The sequence below is a fragment of the Etheostoma spectabile genome, unplaced genomic scaffold (genome assembly GCF_008692095.1).
Source record: "Etheostoma spectabile isolate EspeVRDwgs_2016 unplaced genomic scaffold, UIUC_Espe_1.0 scaffold00001803, whole genome shotgun sequence".
NCBI classification, from domain to species: Eukaryota; Metazoa; Chordata; class Actinopteri; order Perciformes; family Percidae; genus Etheostoma; species Etheostoma spectabile.
The window spans coordinates 1-14,168 of NW_022602813.1; the positions used below are offsets into that span (position 1 = coordinate 1).

General features: G+C 42.2%; 1 long non-coding RNA gene and 1 other non-coding gene across 2 annotated transcripts; one reads left to right on the forward strand and one right to left on the reverse strand.

The window, feature by feature from the left end:
- Nucleotides 1-1,013: 1,013 nt before the first annotated feature.
- trnas-aga (transfer RNA serine (anticodon AGA)) lies at nt 1,014-1,095 on the reverse strand. Its single transcript has one exon. It is a non-coding gene; the product is annotated as a tRNA-Ser (tRNA).
- A 4,992-nt stretch (nt 1,096-6,087) lies between these two features.
- Nucleotides 6,088-14,102, forward strand: LOC116675331 (uncharacterized). The gene is made up of 3 exons (XR_004328382.1): nt 6,088-6,418; nt 8,162-8,306; nt 14,013-14,102. It is a non-coding gene; the product is annotated as an uncharacterized LOC116675331 (long non-coding RNA).
- The last annotated feature ends 66 nt before the right edge of the window (nt 14,103-14,168 follow it).

Below are 14,168 nucleotides of genomic sequence, written 5' to 3' on the forward strand. Positions count from 1 at the left end.
TCTACTCCTTACATTTTAACACAACTATCGGTACTTTTGCTACACCTTACATTTTACAAAATGTCTCTTTACTTTAGTTTTGTACAAAAGGTCGTCATGCCGGAAAATAGCGCGGACACGCGCCACACACCGCGAACAGGTGCGCGCGTCAACGGAGAAAAAATGAAAGAAAAAAAATGAGACTAGCTGTCCGGAGGATAACCAGTTGATATTGTGAGTAGTTATCCTTACCAGAACTCTGACCCACCTCAACTGGTTTGTGAAGTATGGTATTAAACAGAATTATGCATTGAGGAATGTAGCAGTAGCATGTAAATCACCGAGTTTTAGACGTTAAATGTGCGCACAAGAAAGCTACGGGATTACTGTGGCGAATGAAGAATGGCTAGGTTAACTGATGATTTAAACATTTAAAATTAACGAAACATATGAACACGTTTAAACGTATTCGGGCATCTAACATATACCTGCAGTTTCAGTCTTTGGATGGTAATAGTAGCATATTCTACCGTGACGGCCGACATGCCCCCTTCACAAGTACAGACAATTTTGGCAATGAATGAGTATTCACATTGAACACTTACATTGGGTGGACATTAAAACAGTGCATTGCAATTACAGATATAAACAGCAGAGGCAGGAAGGAGTCTAACAAAAGGTATCTTATTGACTTTAGTTACTTCACCAAGTTATGTCATAAGAGATCACCACAATTGATTCAACTCCATCTTCACATTAGTTTCCTTCCAGCTATTTAACATTTGCGAATAGCAGTGGTGGTCCAACGTGACTTCAAGGCCTTGTAACATTGGTAAGCAGCTGGTAGAAAAAACTCCCCGTCAGGGAATCAAACCGCCTGTCACGCGGTCTTCCGCGTGACAGGCGGAGAAACTGTTTATTTTACTAACGAGGAATGCCCAAGCTTAATACTTGGCACAGCAATCGATAGGTGGCCACTAGTCTAGCATTTAGACCAAAGTAAATACTTGAAGATTTATTTAAAGCACACCTCTCATTGTCGGCAGGATTTGAACCTGCGCGGGGAGACCCCAATGGATTTCTAGTCCATCGCCTTAACCACTCGGCCACAACAACCTGAAAAGCAGGGCTACACCTGTTTGCACAAATGTTGAAAGACTTTTCGATTGGTTAGTAGTAGTTACCAGACACGGGCAAAGTGCAAATTGTAGTGCACTGCCTGTATCTGTGGATCCTCGTGGAGGCAGCTTGATTGATTGATATGCTCCCTTATTTGTACCATAACAGAGATCTAATATTTTATCAAATCGGGTTGGGCAAGTAATCTTTCTGGTTACTTCTTGACAAATAAAGCAAGTAACCACACAATGAAAACTACTGCGATGGCTGGGATTTGAAACCAGGTCACTGCTTGGAAGGCAGCTTTGCTCAACACTATACCACCATCACTGGGCAATGCACTGCTCACTGCAAATCTTGATACACATCTGGGCATTGAGACTGATTTTTGCATTAATTACCATGAACACAAGGAGATTGCCTTTTAATACTTTTGTCTTTCAGAATAAGAGGTTTTGCAGCTCTTTCACAGACTGTTGTAACAGAACACTTATTGGAGATGCCGGGGATTGAACCCGGCAACATGCAAAGCATGCGCTCTACCACTGAGCTACATCCCCTGAATATTTCTACAGAAACCCCTACCCGGGAAAAATGATGAAGCAAACTTGTTTGTTTGTTTTATTTTGGTCCCCATTAGCTTCAGCATGAACTAAAAGCTTTCCTTCCTGGGGTCCTACAATCCTTTCTTTGACAATACTCTTTATGACATTTCATACACACACACAGACATAATTAGAAATACTAACCATAATTAAATCTTAAAGTTAACGCAATTTATACAAGAAATAAAATAAAAGCACTACTCCGAATAGATAAATCAGTAAGAAATAAGATAACAAAAGCCCTATAACAACTAATTTTAAATTACATATTAATTCCTTTGAAATAAATATGTCTTAAGTGATTTTTTAAACCATACTGAGAGTTGTGTTTGATAGTCGTTTGGGAGAGAGTTCCATTCACACATCGCTCTGTACCCGACAGAACGCTAATTGATTTAGTTTTCACTTTAGGTAAAATAAACTCCCTCCTACTGCACGCCTCGTTGGATAATGATGTGTAGCAGTACTAAAGGATAGTTTTCTGTATGAAGTAAAAGGTTTTGTTTGTTATAGCGTTATGTAAAAAAAATTAGTGAATGCACAAATCTATTTTTAACTTTAAACCATGAGAGTTGTTCATGCATGTTATCAACATTTGATCTAAAACCACACAAAAGAGCCACACGTGCAGCTTTATTCTGAATCACTTGTAATGTTTTCATATTAATTGGTGAAGTGCTGGACCACACCACTGAGCAGTAATCCAGATGTGAAAAAACCAAACCTGAAGAACTTTTTCACCTATCTATGGTGTGAAGAGGTTTGCACACCTTTTAATAACTGACAAGGTGTTGCCCATTTTAGTTACCAGCTTATTCCGTTGTCTTCTGCTTTATTTTTATTAACATGCATTAGCCTACTTGTCACTATTGTTGTCGCGAGTTGGATTTAAACCCTACTACAGCTGTTTAGATGTTAGAAATGGTTGCACTGGCACCCTGATACGGAGTGGGACTTTTCCCGGTGGGACGGTACTATGTCGAGGCTGCCTGGCGTGCGGCCGCTGACCGGCGGCCGCCGCTGCCCGGTGGCCGGCGGCCGCAGCTGCCCGGTGGCCGCTGCCTGCCAGCAGACCTGCGAGTCGCGTCAGTGTCCACTCTCTCTGTAAAAGTAGAGATGAGCAGCGCAGCGTCCGTGGTCTCAGCTTCAGGTTTACACAGGACGCGCTCCGGAGATTAAGTGATATTGACAGTGATATTCACAGATGATATTAATGGCAGACTGGTCAGAGACCAATACATTCATGATTTTATTTTCTTGTTGCTTGTCCTTCTCTAATAAAGGACAGTTTGTGTTACTCCTTAATAAGTCGGCCTAATGTTTTTTTATTATAGCTTACATTGGTTTCATAACCTTCTCAATAAGTCTCACATCCCTGGACCAATAACGTGGCCTATATACAGTACGTATGTAGTGGAGTTTATATTCATCACACCGGGAACACCACAACGCTTCTTCTTCTTTTTATTTTGGTGCGGTCACTTGTCAGAAGAATAAAAAAACATAAATATTGTTTTACATATGCTCACAGCGGGTATTGAAGTCACTTACTTCTTTTTCTAGTTGTTGTCCCTTTCTGGTTGTTCTGTATGAACATTAATTGTACAAAGAATTAGGATTATCTTATAGAGATTTGTGCATGGTTGTAAAACATGTTCTCACGTTGTGAATAAGGGTTTGAAATTAAGCCTAAAGTCCGTAGGGTCCATTTCCCGAGGAACATTAGTTCCCTCTGCTCTCTTTTGAGGCAAAGGACCATATTTTTAAACCCCCACACATTCAGTCGGGTCCACTATGTTGGGCTTTTTTTCTCCGTTTGATAAGAGCCGTATTTCCCTTTTTCCATATTCTTCCCCTCCTCGTTATTTTCCATTAGAAGATGCTGCTCATTGGGTGAAACATTTGGCGCATGCGTCTTCTCATCTCTGCATCAGTAAATCTGTGATCGATACCGTGGTCTATTTGAGAAAGCCGTGAACGTGCACTTATCCTGGCTATCTACACCTGGCTTGACATAGCTCCACCTGTTCATCCTGGCTCGGCAAACATGCAACCGATTAAGCCGCGATGAGCAGGTCACACTAAGTCAAGCCGCGCTTTTTCACTTATCCTGGATATCTTTATTCTACTTTTGTGCAACAGGCCCCAGGTCTGGCTTTGAGGGCTAACTTAACGTATAGCTACCACAATGCGGCCCACCATTTAAAAAAAGAAAAACTTGGTAAGTAACAGATAACATGTGAAGCCTAGAACAAAGTTTTGTGGTTAGGCATTCCAAGCTCTACACAAACAAACATTTAATATTCATAAAAAGGTGCAGTAGGGTAAAGAACTGCCTTCTGTGCACAGTGGAACAGCTCTGAAAGGCTTTTCAGGTTCTTTGCAGAACACTTGAAAGAGGAGAAAAAAAAAGATAAATCAGACACAATTTCTAAGCAAACTTAAGGCCAGACAACGTGAGTATGTGTAAATACTAGGGATGAGCCGAGTATCCGGCTGAAACGAGTATCCGGTACGGATAAAGCACTTTTGCCGAGTACAAGTATTATCCGAGTAATATGAGTCAATATCCGTGCTCGGATTGAATAAAACTCCTCAACTGGCCGCGCAGCGCTCTGTGATAATCACAGCGCCCCCCCCCCCCACCGCCTACAAACCCGCTTGGATCAATCACACACACAGAACATGGAGAAATGCGCTCCCTCGGCCTCTCTCTCTCTCTCTCTCTCTCGCGCGCGCTCCCGCTCCGTCAGGCAGGCAGTCGGATCTTCGGATCTGTTCCGTTTACGTTTAGAGTTTCAGGTTTGTTTTTAACTTCGGTTTATAGTCCTTACATAGTAACCAGTAGATTTCTGGGCTCGTGGGGTTTCAGACGTGTTGCTTGGTTGAAATGTGACTCCCGTTGCGTCTCTGCCATCGGAGATTTTTTTTTTTACTGTCAGCTGCCCCCCGCCCCCTCTCTCTCTGTGTCGCTCTCTTACACACACACACACACACACACACACACACACGGTGTGGAAATAAAAAAACAAAAACAAAAAAAATCACACTGATCATAAAAAAATAAAAAGTTAAAAAAAGAAAGTTATATTGAGTATGAAAACTCTTGTTCATTACATTTTACTTCATAATTGCAACCACATGTGTTGTATTCATTGTTGCAAAACGTTCTGTATATAGTTTGTTTGTTACCATGACAACACCATTGATCTGAAGCTTGATGCTGTCATGTAAATAGTTTTCAAATCAGCAATAAATATAAAAATTTCTGATCAACTCATATCAATTGCATGCTTAAATAACATACTGGTTAAAGCCCCACCCATTTCAAAACAACCCGACCCACTTCCGGGTTAGGCCCCGCCCAGTCCGAGTACAGATACAGGGCGTTTCTCAATACCAAGTAAGCAAAGAACGGACTTGTGTTCTTGGGGAGACCGTACTTGCTAGCTGTACCTGGAAGACTGAACTCGCAAGTTCAGAAGCACACAAAACGCTGTTGACAGTTTCGAGACGAAGCGTTCTTCCTGTTATTGCGCAACACCCCCAGCAAAGAGGGCGCTGCCGCTTTATAGTTAGCTTTGATGTGTGTATTCATAATAAAGCATGGACGGTCACACCGCCTTGTTGTTTTGTTGTTCAGTCTTCCAGGTTTGATTTAAGTGCTATTAAGTATCACGGGCCAATAACTATAAATAAGGACACAACGGCGGGAAAAAAATCTTGTAACTTTGTTCGGGATTCAATTTTAATTGAAAGCAGAAAGAAACGTTAAAATAGGTATTAAAATTATAGATGGACTGGGTAAAATTAGTCCCTGCCGTCTGTATACGTTACCGAGAAGCAGAAGAGGAACCTGGGAGGGAGGAGAGCCAGGATGAGGAGGACAGATATATATAACAGCGGTAAAAATTGTTTAACATATCTTACAATTGTGGACCTGGATTTGCTGCAGTGGTCTGTCTAAATGTGGGGCCAGAGTGGTCTGTCTAGACGTGGGGCCAGAATAGTCTGTCTAGACGTGGGGCCAGAAGGGTCTGTCTAAATGTGGGGCCAGAGTGGTCTGTCTAGACGTGGGGCCAGAGTGGTCTGTCTAGACGTGGGGCCAGAGGGGTCTGTCTAGACGTGGGGCCAGAGGGTCTGTGAGCTGACTGACTGACCGGCTCGCGAGAGTCATTCCCGGCTGGCGTAGCAAGCTCGCCCGCCGGGGTTTGCGGAGCTTTCAAACTCCGAAGTCTTTTTTAATTCACCATCAATTTTCGTTGAACTGCCTATATTCAAAATCTACACAGCTGATTTCTCGCCTTAAAACATCTTAAAAATGAATTTATTGATTTAATAATAGACGTAAATTGTGAAAATATGTGTACCGGAAACCATACGCGCTTTACACCCGAATTGAATGCTGGGATACCTGCCCGGCCAAGTTCACACAAGTTACCATCCGATGTATCCTCGGTAAAATGGGCGTGTCGAGATCACATCCGGGGATTTTAACTGTTCTTGGCGAAATGCTAACTTGTGTATTGGGTCAGTACTTTGGCCACCAAACATGACGTTTCACAAGAACACAAGGACACAAGTCCATAGAAGAACACATATTGAGAAACGCCCCTAACCTGGAGGAATTCTTTACACCTGGGGACACTTCCGGACTACAGGAATATTAATAAGCCAGGAAAGGACGGGGGGTGAAGGTTTAGGAGCGCCTACAGGTAGGGAAGCGGCATCATTTTCTCATTTTCTTCTCCATTTCTTCAGTAGCATGAGCACTAAGATGATGAATAATGTTCCAGTAAATTGAATGGTTGAACTGCAGAGAATGGACCAATCAGACTGGAGAGGCTGTTCCGTTTCATAATGATAGACACTGGCCCAGCAGCACGAGGCTTTGAACGCACCTTTGTTCCTTTGATGTTGATCGTGTTATGTGCCTTCTGGTTTTTCTCTCAGTAGAACAGGAATCACAGTTTAACAGAGCAAACCGAAATAACTTGTTACCTTGATTTAAGCTTAACTTCATAATTAATTAAATCGTGCACTGTAACCTCCTGCTACACCTCGGCGCTATCCATGTGCAAGGACTCGGGATAAATTACACCAGGCAGCGCGCAATCGGTCTAAAACAACTGGTTACCCTGGGCTGGAAACGCGTGATCCAGAGGCTCTAAATCAGCTACAACAACAAGTTTTTTGAATTTATGAGAAGATGCAATATTTCTATTTACGTGGATCAAATGCATACATCTACGTTTCTAATTACAACGTTAGGTTTACGACGGAAGACATGCATTTGAAACCCCTACAATACAGAGTTCTGTTTAAGAAATAATAAAAGGTTGTGCACAACCTTTATAATTGTTGGTGTTGTAGTGTAGGCTATTTCATATCACCTACACACCCAGATATCAGCAAATCAGACAAAAATGCAAACACGAGGAAGTAAGATTCCAACGTTTCTTTCTTGCAATGAATTCATTGTGTTTGCATTTTCGTCCAAACGTTACTTGAACGTGAAAGGTTCTGTCTGTGAATTATCGGGTGCACTCATAAGACATACGTGGTAAACAACGTTCACCTTTGGGCTTACACCACTTTAAAAAACGATTTGCGGATATCTGTGTGTGTAGGTGACATAAAGTATCCTATACTACAACACCAACAATTCAAAAGGTTGGGCACAAACTATTAACTTTTCTTAAACAGAACTCTGTATTGTAGGGGTTTCAAATGCGTGTCTTCCGTCTTAAACATGACATTGTATGCTATTGGAAACGTAGATGTATGCATTTGATCCACGTAAACAGAAATATTGCTTCTTGTCATAAATTCAAGAAACGTGTTGTTGTAGCTGATTTAGAGTCTCGGGATCACGCGTTTCCAGCCCGAGGTAACCAGTTATTTTAGACCGATTGTTTCTCAAACCGTGTGCTGCCTGGTGTAACAAGTTGTTTTGGTTTGCTCTGTTAAATTGTGATTCTTGTTCTACTGAGAGAAAACAAAGTTTTTTTCAGCAGTGACGTGAGTGTGGACGGTGCAGTGGACTCTTATGTTATGATTTTTTTCTGAAGAGGGTTTGAACCCAGCGCGACACAAATATCGCAATTTCTTTTTAAAACACAATTTTACCGCTGTACGATGTTATTGTAGTGTCGTGCTCAGATATTCTGTTCAGTTCAGTATAATTTATATTGAGGTGTGACATGCAAAGCCCAGTAAAATGTTTATGAATTTGTAGCGAATCTGTCGAAGTGGGTAGCCGTTGAGGTTTACACAGCATCTGGACAGGCTCGGAAACCAGTAGGTGGAAAAACCAGAAGGCACATAACACCGGAATATTCAAGTTATCCTGGATGAACTGAGCTTTGTCCTGGTTGCACGAAACCAGGTTGAATTAAACTCAGCCAAGTAACTAGGGCTGCACAATTAATCAAATTTTAACCTTCTGTCCGTTTCAGTGAGTCAGCGTCCGGTAAAGATAACGGATTCTCTTCATCATCACGGATAACGGTCGTTCTCCTCGTCACCGCCGAAGGCCCGCCCCTCTGCCCTCACATCGACAGCTGATTGGACGGGAAGTTAACAGCAACCAATAGAATTAAAGTAGGTCAACAGATTTTTAAAAAACTGTATTTTTACTGTAACGCTGAACACATTCAAAATAAATTATTTAATGGTTACAAAAAACAAAAACGGAAAAACTACAAAATAATATGTAATATAGAGTATACATAATTAAATCAACCTGACATTTGTGTAGTAATAACAATAACTGAACTTTTCTGTCTTAAATATTATTTAAATATTTAAAATCCTGAAAGTGTAGAAAGTGAGTGTGTGTGTGTTAATATCGTGAGTACATTTCTTGAGTTATGATTGAAATATGGTTTAAGTAATGATAAATGTATATATTAACTTAATGTTCACATCACTCCAGTTCGGAGGTCTTTACACGTTTTTCCTGCCCCTCAAAGAATGTATTTCAAAATGCTACTGCATACACAGAACCACGGGGGGATGGAGTCCAGGTTGAAATATACACAAGTTATACTTTAAATATCAACATATTATTAACATTTAAAATGGGCGTGTACAGGGAGGGATAAGAGGCTGATTCACATATGCACACTTGTAGGTAATATGTGATTTACAAACGGAATATTACATACAGATGTGCATGCGCACAGTTTAATAAATCTGATTTATTTTTGGCTTTTGGGTGTAGTACACTTTCAGCAAGGATCCCACGCTAAAAGTAGTGATTATTTACATGGAGTCTGGTGGAGATATGCTGCTCTATAAACGCTAAAAGTAGTGATTATTTACATGGAATCTGGTGGAGATATGCTGCTCTATAAACGCTAAAAGTAGTGATTATTTACATGGAGTCTGGTGAAGATATGCTGCTCTATAAACGCTAAAAGTAGTGATAATTTACATGACCTGAAGGCGGCGGCCTTCAGTCTTTTAGACTTTTAATCTGAAAAGCCCCAACTTAAAGTAAACCGGAAGTTTGGGGATAGCGGCGGGATAGCTGTGTGTTTTGTTTGCTGCTGAGCTTCTAGGTGAGTTTTTTTCGGAGACAGCGCTCCTGGTGAACCCGCACGCGTTCAGGTAACTATCTTAATAACTGCTCTGTTACACGGCAGCCAGAGTGCATGCGAACAATAAGCGAATAGAAGCCCGAGCGGCGCATGCGTTAACACGCTGGGCTAGCTCCGTTGTTAGCTCCGCTATTAGCTTCATGACTAACTGCTAACTCCGCTATTAGCTTCATGACTAACTGCTAGCTCTTCCGCTAGCTCCTCGGTTACCTTCGTGGCTAGCGTCTAGCTCCGCTGTTAGCCACGAAGCTAACGTCTAGCTCCGCTGTTAGCTTCGTGGCAAACTGCTAGCGTATAGTCTCAGCTCTCTTCTAATGTGTGTTGTTTTGTCTGATTTAACGTAATTTTTCCGTGGTTTTAGTCAGTTTGAGTGGAGTTTTATATGCTAGCAGCCTCTGGCAGAAGCTAACAGGCTAATTAGCAGTCCATGGTACTTGTTTCTTAAAACATTAATTATTTTACTGTGAAATTCACTTCACAGTAATTCAATTTTTCAAGAAAGAAAATCCTGAAATAGTCCAAATTTGACTAGAAACTGGAAAAAAATCAGTAATAAAGTACAGTAACATAAAAAGGTCTAAAGAAGTTGTAATATTTCAAGAGAGTGCACTATGTGTATATGTGTGAATATGTGTTCATGTTATGTTGTCTTGCCACTAAATTTTCCTTCGGGATGAATAAAGTATCTATCTATAGTATCTATCTATAGTATCTAGCTATAGTATCTATCTATAATATTTATCTATAGTATCTATCTATCTATAGTATCTATCAGGGCGGCACAATTAATCAAATTTTAATCGCGATCACGATTTAGACTTCCCACGATCAAATTTGCGTGATTGAGCGATTATTTTTTAAAAGCGTCATTTCATAGAACGCTCCGTGTTTTTAGCAAAGCCCGTTTACCACTCCGTAAAGCCGTCTGCTCATGAGCCAGTCAGAGTAGTTCACTGCACCGCGCAGCTTAGTTTCTAGATGTAGACAGTCACAGAGGACAGAGTAACGGGAGGAAAACTCAACAGATAGCAGTCGGTTATGCGTCAGTCTCAAGGTTTTGTCCCGGCTGTGTTTTTCAGACAACAGCGGTGACCAGTGCTAGCGTCTGTTAGCTGTTAGCTCCTCTAGGAAGCACCAGTGCTAATGTCCTCGCATTCGCTGCAATGCTGTTTATATCGATATGGTTTAATTTTCCGTTACATTACCCATTTTGTCTGTAAAGTCGTGCCTGTGTTGAATCTCTCCTTTACTCTCTCTCCTCTACTCCTAGAGCGGCCGCCGGTCCACACTTCCGACATTTGTCCACAGTTTTAATTTTTTATTAACACAGCTGTATATTGTTAAGTATGAGGGGCAAACCAGTATTTGTACCAGTGTTTCCGTGGTAACTCTGCTATCGCGGCCGCCACGGCGAAGAACACAGAGGAAGTTATTGAATGCAACTAACTTCAGTTGGTATCGTACAGCGTGAGACGGAGCTGCTGGACCTGGACCTGGGATGTGACCCATTGCGAGAATATCATAGTTCATAAAAATGCAGCGCAGTGAAGATACAGACGTTTCATGCACACGCCGTGTGTATGCGCCATTCGACCCGTGCTGGACCCGTTCATAATGATCAGCCGTCTCTGTGAGTAGCGCCCATCACACTCCCTCTCGCAGTTATATATAGACTACGTGACGACAAAATTTGTTTGGGTAAAATCAACAAATTATTGTGAGAATAATCGCGATCAAAATTTTGATCAAAATAATCGTGATTATCATTTTGGCCATAATCGTGCAGCCCTACAAGTAACCATGGAGAATAATTCTTTGTGGCTAGCCTGGTCCAGAGCGAGGCTAGCTTCACCTCCTTGTTACTTTCCGTATTATATGTAGGGTTGCACGATTATGGCCAAAATGATTATCAGGATTATTTTGATCAATATTGTGATCATGGTAATTTGTTGATTTTAACTAAAACTAATTTTATTGTCACATAAGGTATTTATAACTGCTTTCACATCCATATTATGCTACATTCTTCTTATGTTGAAGTTATATGTTGTGTGTATATATACAGCTGCAACACATGGAAATGAAAATTATCTGAAATAGCCTAGGAAATATTTAAAAAAAATGACTCACTTGTTTTCAACAATAACTGATAAAGAGAGCTAGGGAGGAGGGGGGGGGTATGCAATGGATGCTACTCACAGAGACGGCTGACTCATTAGGAATGGATGGGGGGGGAGGGGGGATGGAAGTACTCACAGAGACGGCTGACTCATTAGGAATGGGTCCAGCTGGTTTCGTCTCACATGCTGTTTCTCTGCGAAGACAGGTTTGTCCCTCATATTTAACAATATACAGCGGTGTTAATTAATAACAATTAAAACTGTGGACAAATGTCAGAAGCTTGACACCGGCGCTGTTGCCGCTCTGTCTCTGTTGCCGCTCTGTCTCTGTTGCTGGGGAGCCTGTGTTAGTGAATGCGGGGGGGGGGGGGGGGGGGGTCTGCGCAGAGAGTAAGAGGAGAGAACCAAACACAAAGAAGAAATGGGTCATGTAACGCAAAATCATATAAACCATATTGATGTAAACAACGTTTCTTTGTTTATGGAGATGCAGTTGATCGACCTAGAGGAAAATATTACCCACGCCCTAGAGATCTGTGAGCTAACAGACACTAACTAGCACCCAAGAGCCCTGTAAGCTAACAGACACTAACTAGCACCCTAAAGATCTGTGAGCTAACAGACACTAACTAGCACCCTAGAGATCTGTGAGCTAACAGACACTAACTAGCACCCTAGAGATCTGTGAGCTAACAGACACTAACTAGCACCCTAGAGCCCTATGAGCTAACAGACACTAACTAGCACCCTAGAGATCTGTGAGTTAACAGACACTAACTAGCGCCCTAGAGCCCTGTGAGCTAACAGACACTAACTAGCACCCTAGAGCCCTGTGAGCTAACAGACACTAACTAGCACCCTAGAGCCCTGTGAGCTAACAGACACTAACTAGCACCCTAGAGGCCTGTAAGCTAACAGACACTAACTAGCACCCTAGAGTAGGGCTGCACAATTAATTGAATTTTAATTGCGATCACGATTTTGACTTCCCACGATCAAATTTGCGTGATCGAGCGATTATTTTTTTAATGTGTCATTTCATTGAACGCTCCAGTTTTTTTGCAAAGCCAATCTACCGCTACTACCGTCTGCTCATGTGCCCGCCAGAGTAGTTCACTGCACCCTGTGCAGCTTAGTTTCTAGATGTCGACAGTCCCAGAGGACAGAGTAGCGTGGGGAAAACTCAACAGATAGCAGTCGGTTATACGTCGGTCTTAAGGTTTACCAGTTTACCAGTAAACGCAACATTTAGTCACGTGTGTTGTTTTTCAGACAACAGCGGTGAGCAGTGCTAGTAGCGTCTGTAAACTTTTAGCTAGTAGCGTCTATTAGCTGTTTGCTCCTCTAGGACGCACCAGTGCTAATGTCTTCGCATCCGCTGCAATGCTGTTTATATGGATATGTTTTAATTTTGCGTTACATGACCCATTTCGTCTGTAAAGCCGTGCCTGTGTTGAATATCTCCTCTGCTCTCTCTCGTCCTGCTGTCCGCGCCCTGCCACACAGCAGCGGCGGTCCACACTTCTGACATTTGTCCACAGTTTTATTTTTTTTTATTAACACAGCTGTATTGTTAAGTATGAGGGGTAAACCTGTATTTGTACCATTGTTTCCGCGGGTAACTCTGCTATCGCGGCCGCCACGGTGAAGAACACAGAAGAAGTTATTGAATGCAGCTAACTTTAGTTGGTAGAGTAACAGCGTGTGAGACGGAGCTGCTGGATCTGGACCAGGACCTGGGCCAGAGATGTGACCCATGGCCAGAATATCATAGTTCATAAAAATGTAGCGCAGTGAAGATACAGACATTTCATACACACGATGTGTATGCGCCATTCGACCTGTGCTGGACCCGTTCATAATGATCAGCCGTCTCTCTGTGAGTAGCGTCCATCACACTCCCTCTCGCAGTTATAAATAGCCTATGTGATGATAAAATTTGTTTTGGTTAAAATCAACAAATAATCATGAGAATAATCGCGATCAAAATTTTGACTAAAATAAACGTGATTATCATTTTGGCCATAATCGTGCAGCCCTACCCTAGAGCCCTGTAGGCTAACAGACACTAACTAGTACCAACTAGCACTGGTCACTGCTGTTCTCTGAATAACAAAGATGGGACAAAATGTTGCGTTTACTGGTAAACTGGTAAACCTTGAGACCGCCATACAACCGACTGTTATCTGTGGAGTTTTCCTCCTGTTACTCTGTCCTCTGTGACTGTCTCCATCTAGAAACTAAGCTGCGCGGTGCGGGGAACTACTCTGACTGGCTCATGATCAGACAGTGGTTCACGGAGCAGTAGATGGGCTTTTGCCAAAAACCCGGGGCGTTCTATGAAATGATAAAAAAAAATCGCTTGATTACGCAAATTTGATCGTGGGAAGCCAAAATCGTGATCACCTCAAACTTGCCCCAAACCGACCCCACTGTATTCCCTTAAAGAAGCGACCAGGCCTGCCTTGTGTTTAAATATAGTAAAACATGGTCAACTAGATTTCATTCACACCTCCCATTAGTTCTTCTAACCCTTGTATCATTATCTCTGCATGTCTCCCCCCCCCCTTCCGTGTCTACTAAAGGCACCTTCAGCAGACGGCAAGCTGGCGACCAGAGCAAGAAAGAAGGGCGAGGAGGAGGAGGAGGATAGGAGGAGTATTGGTGGAGAAGGTTTTGGACCGCAGAGTGGTGAAGGGAAGAGTGGAGTTTCTGCTGAAATGGAAGGGGTTCTCAGAGTA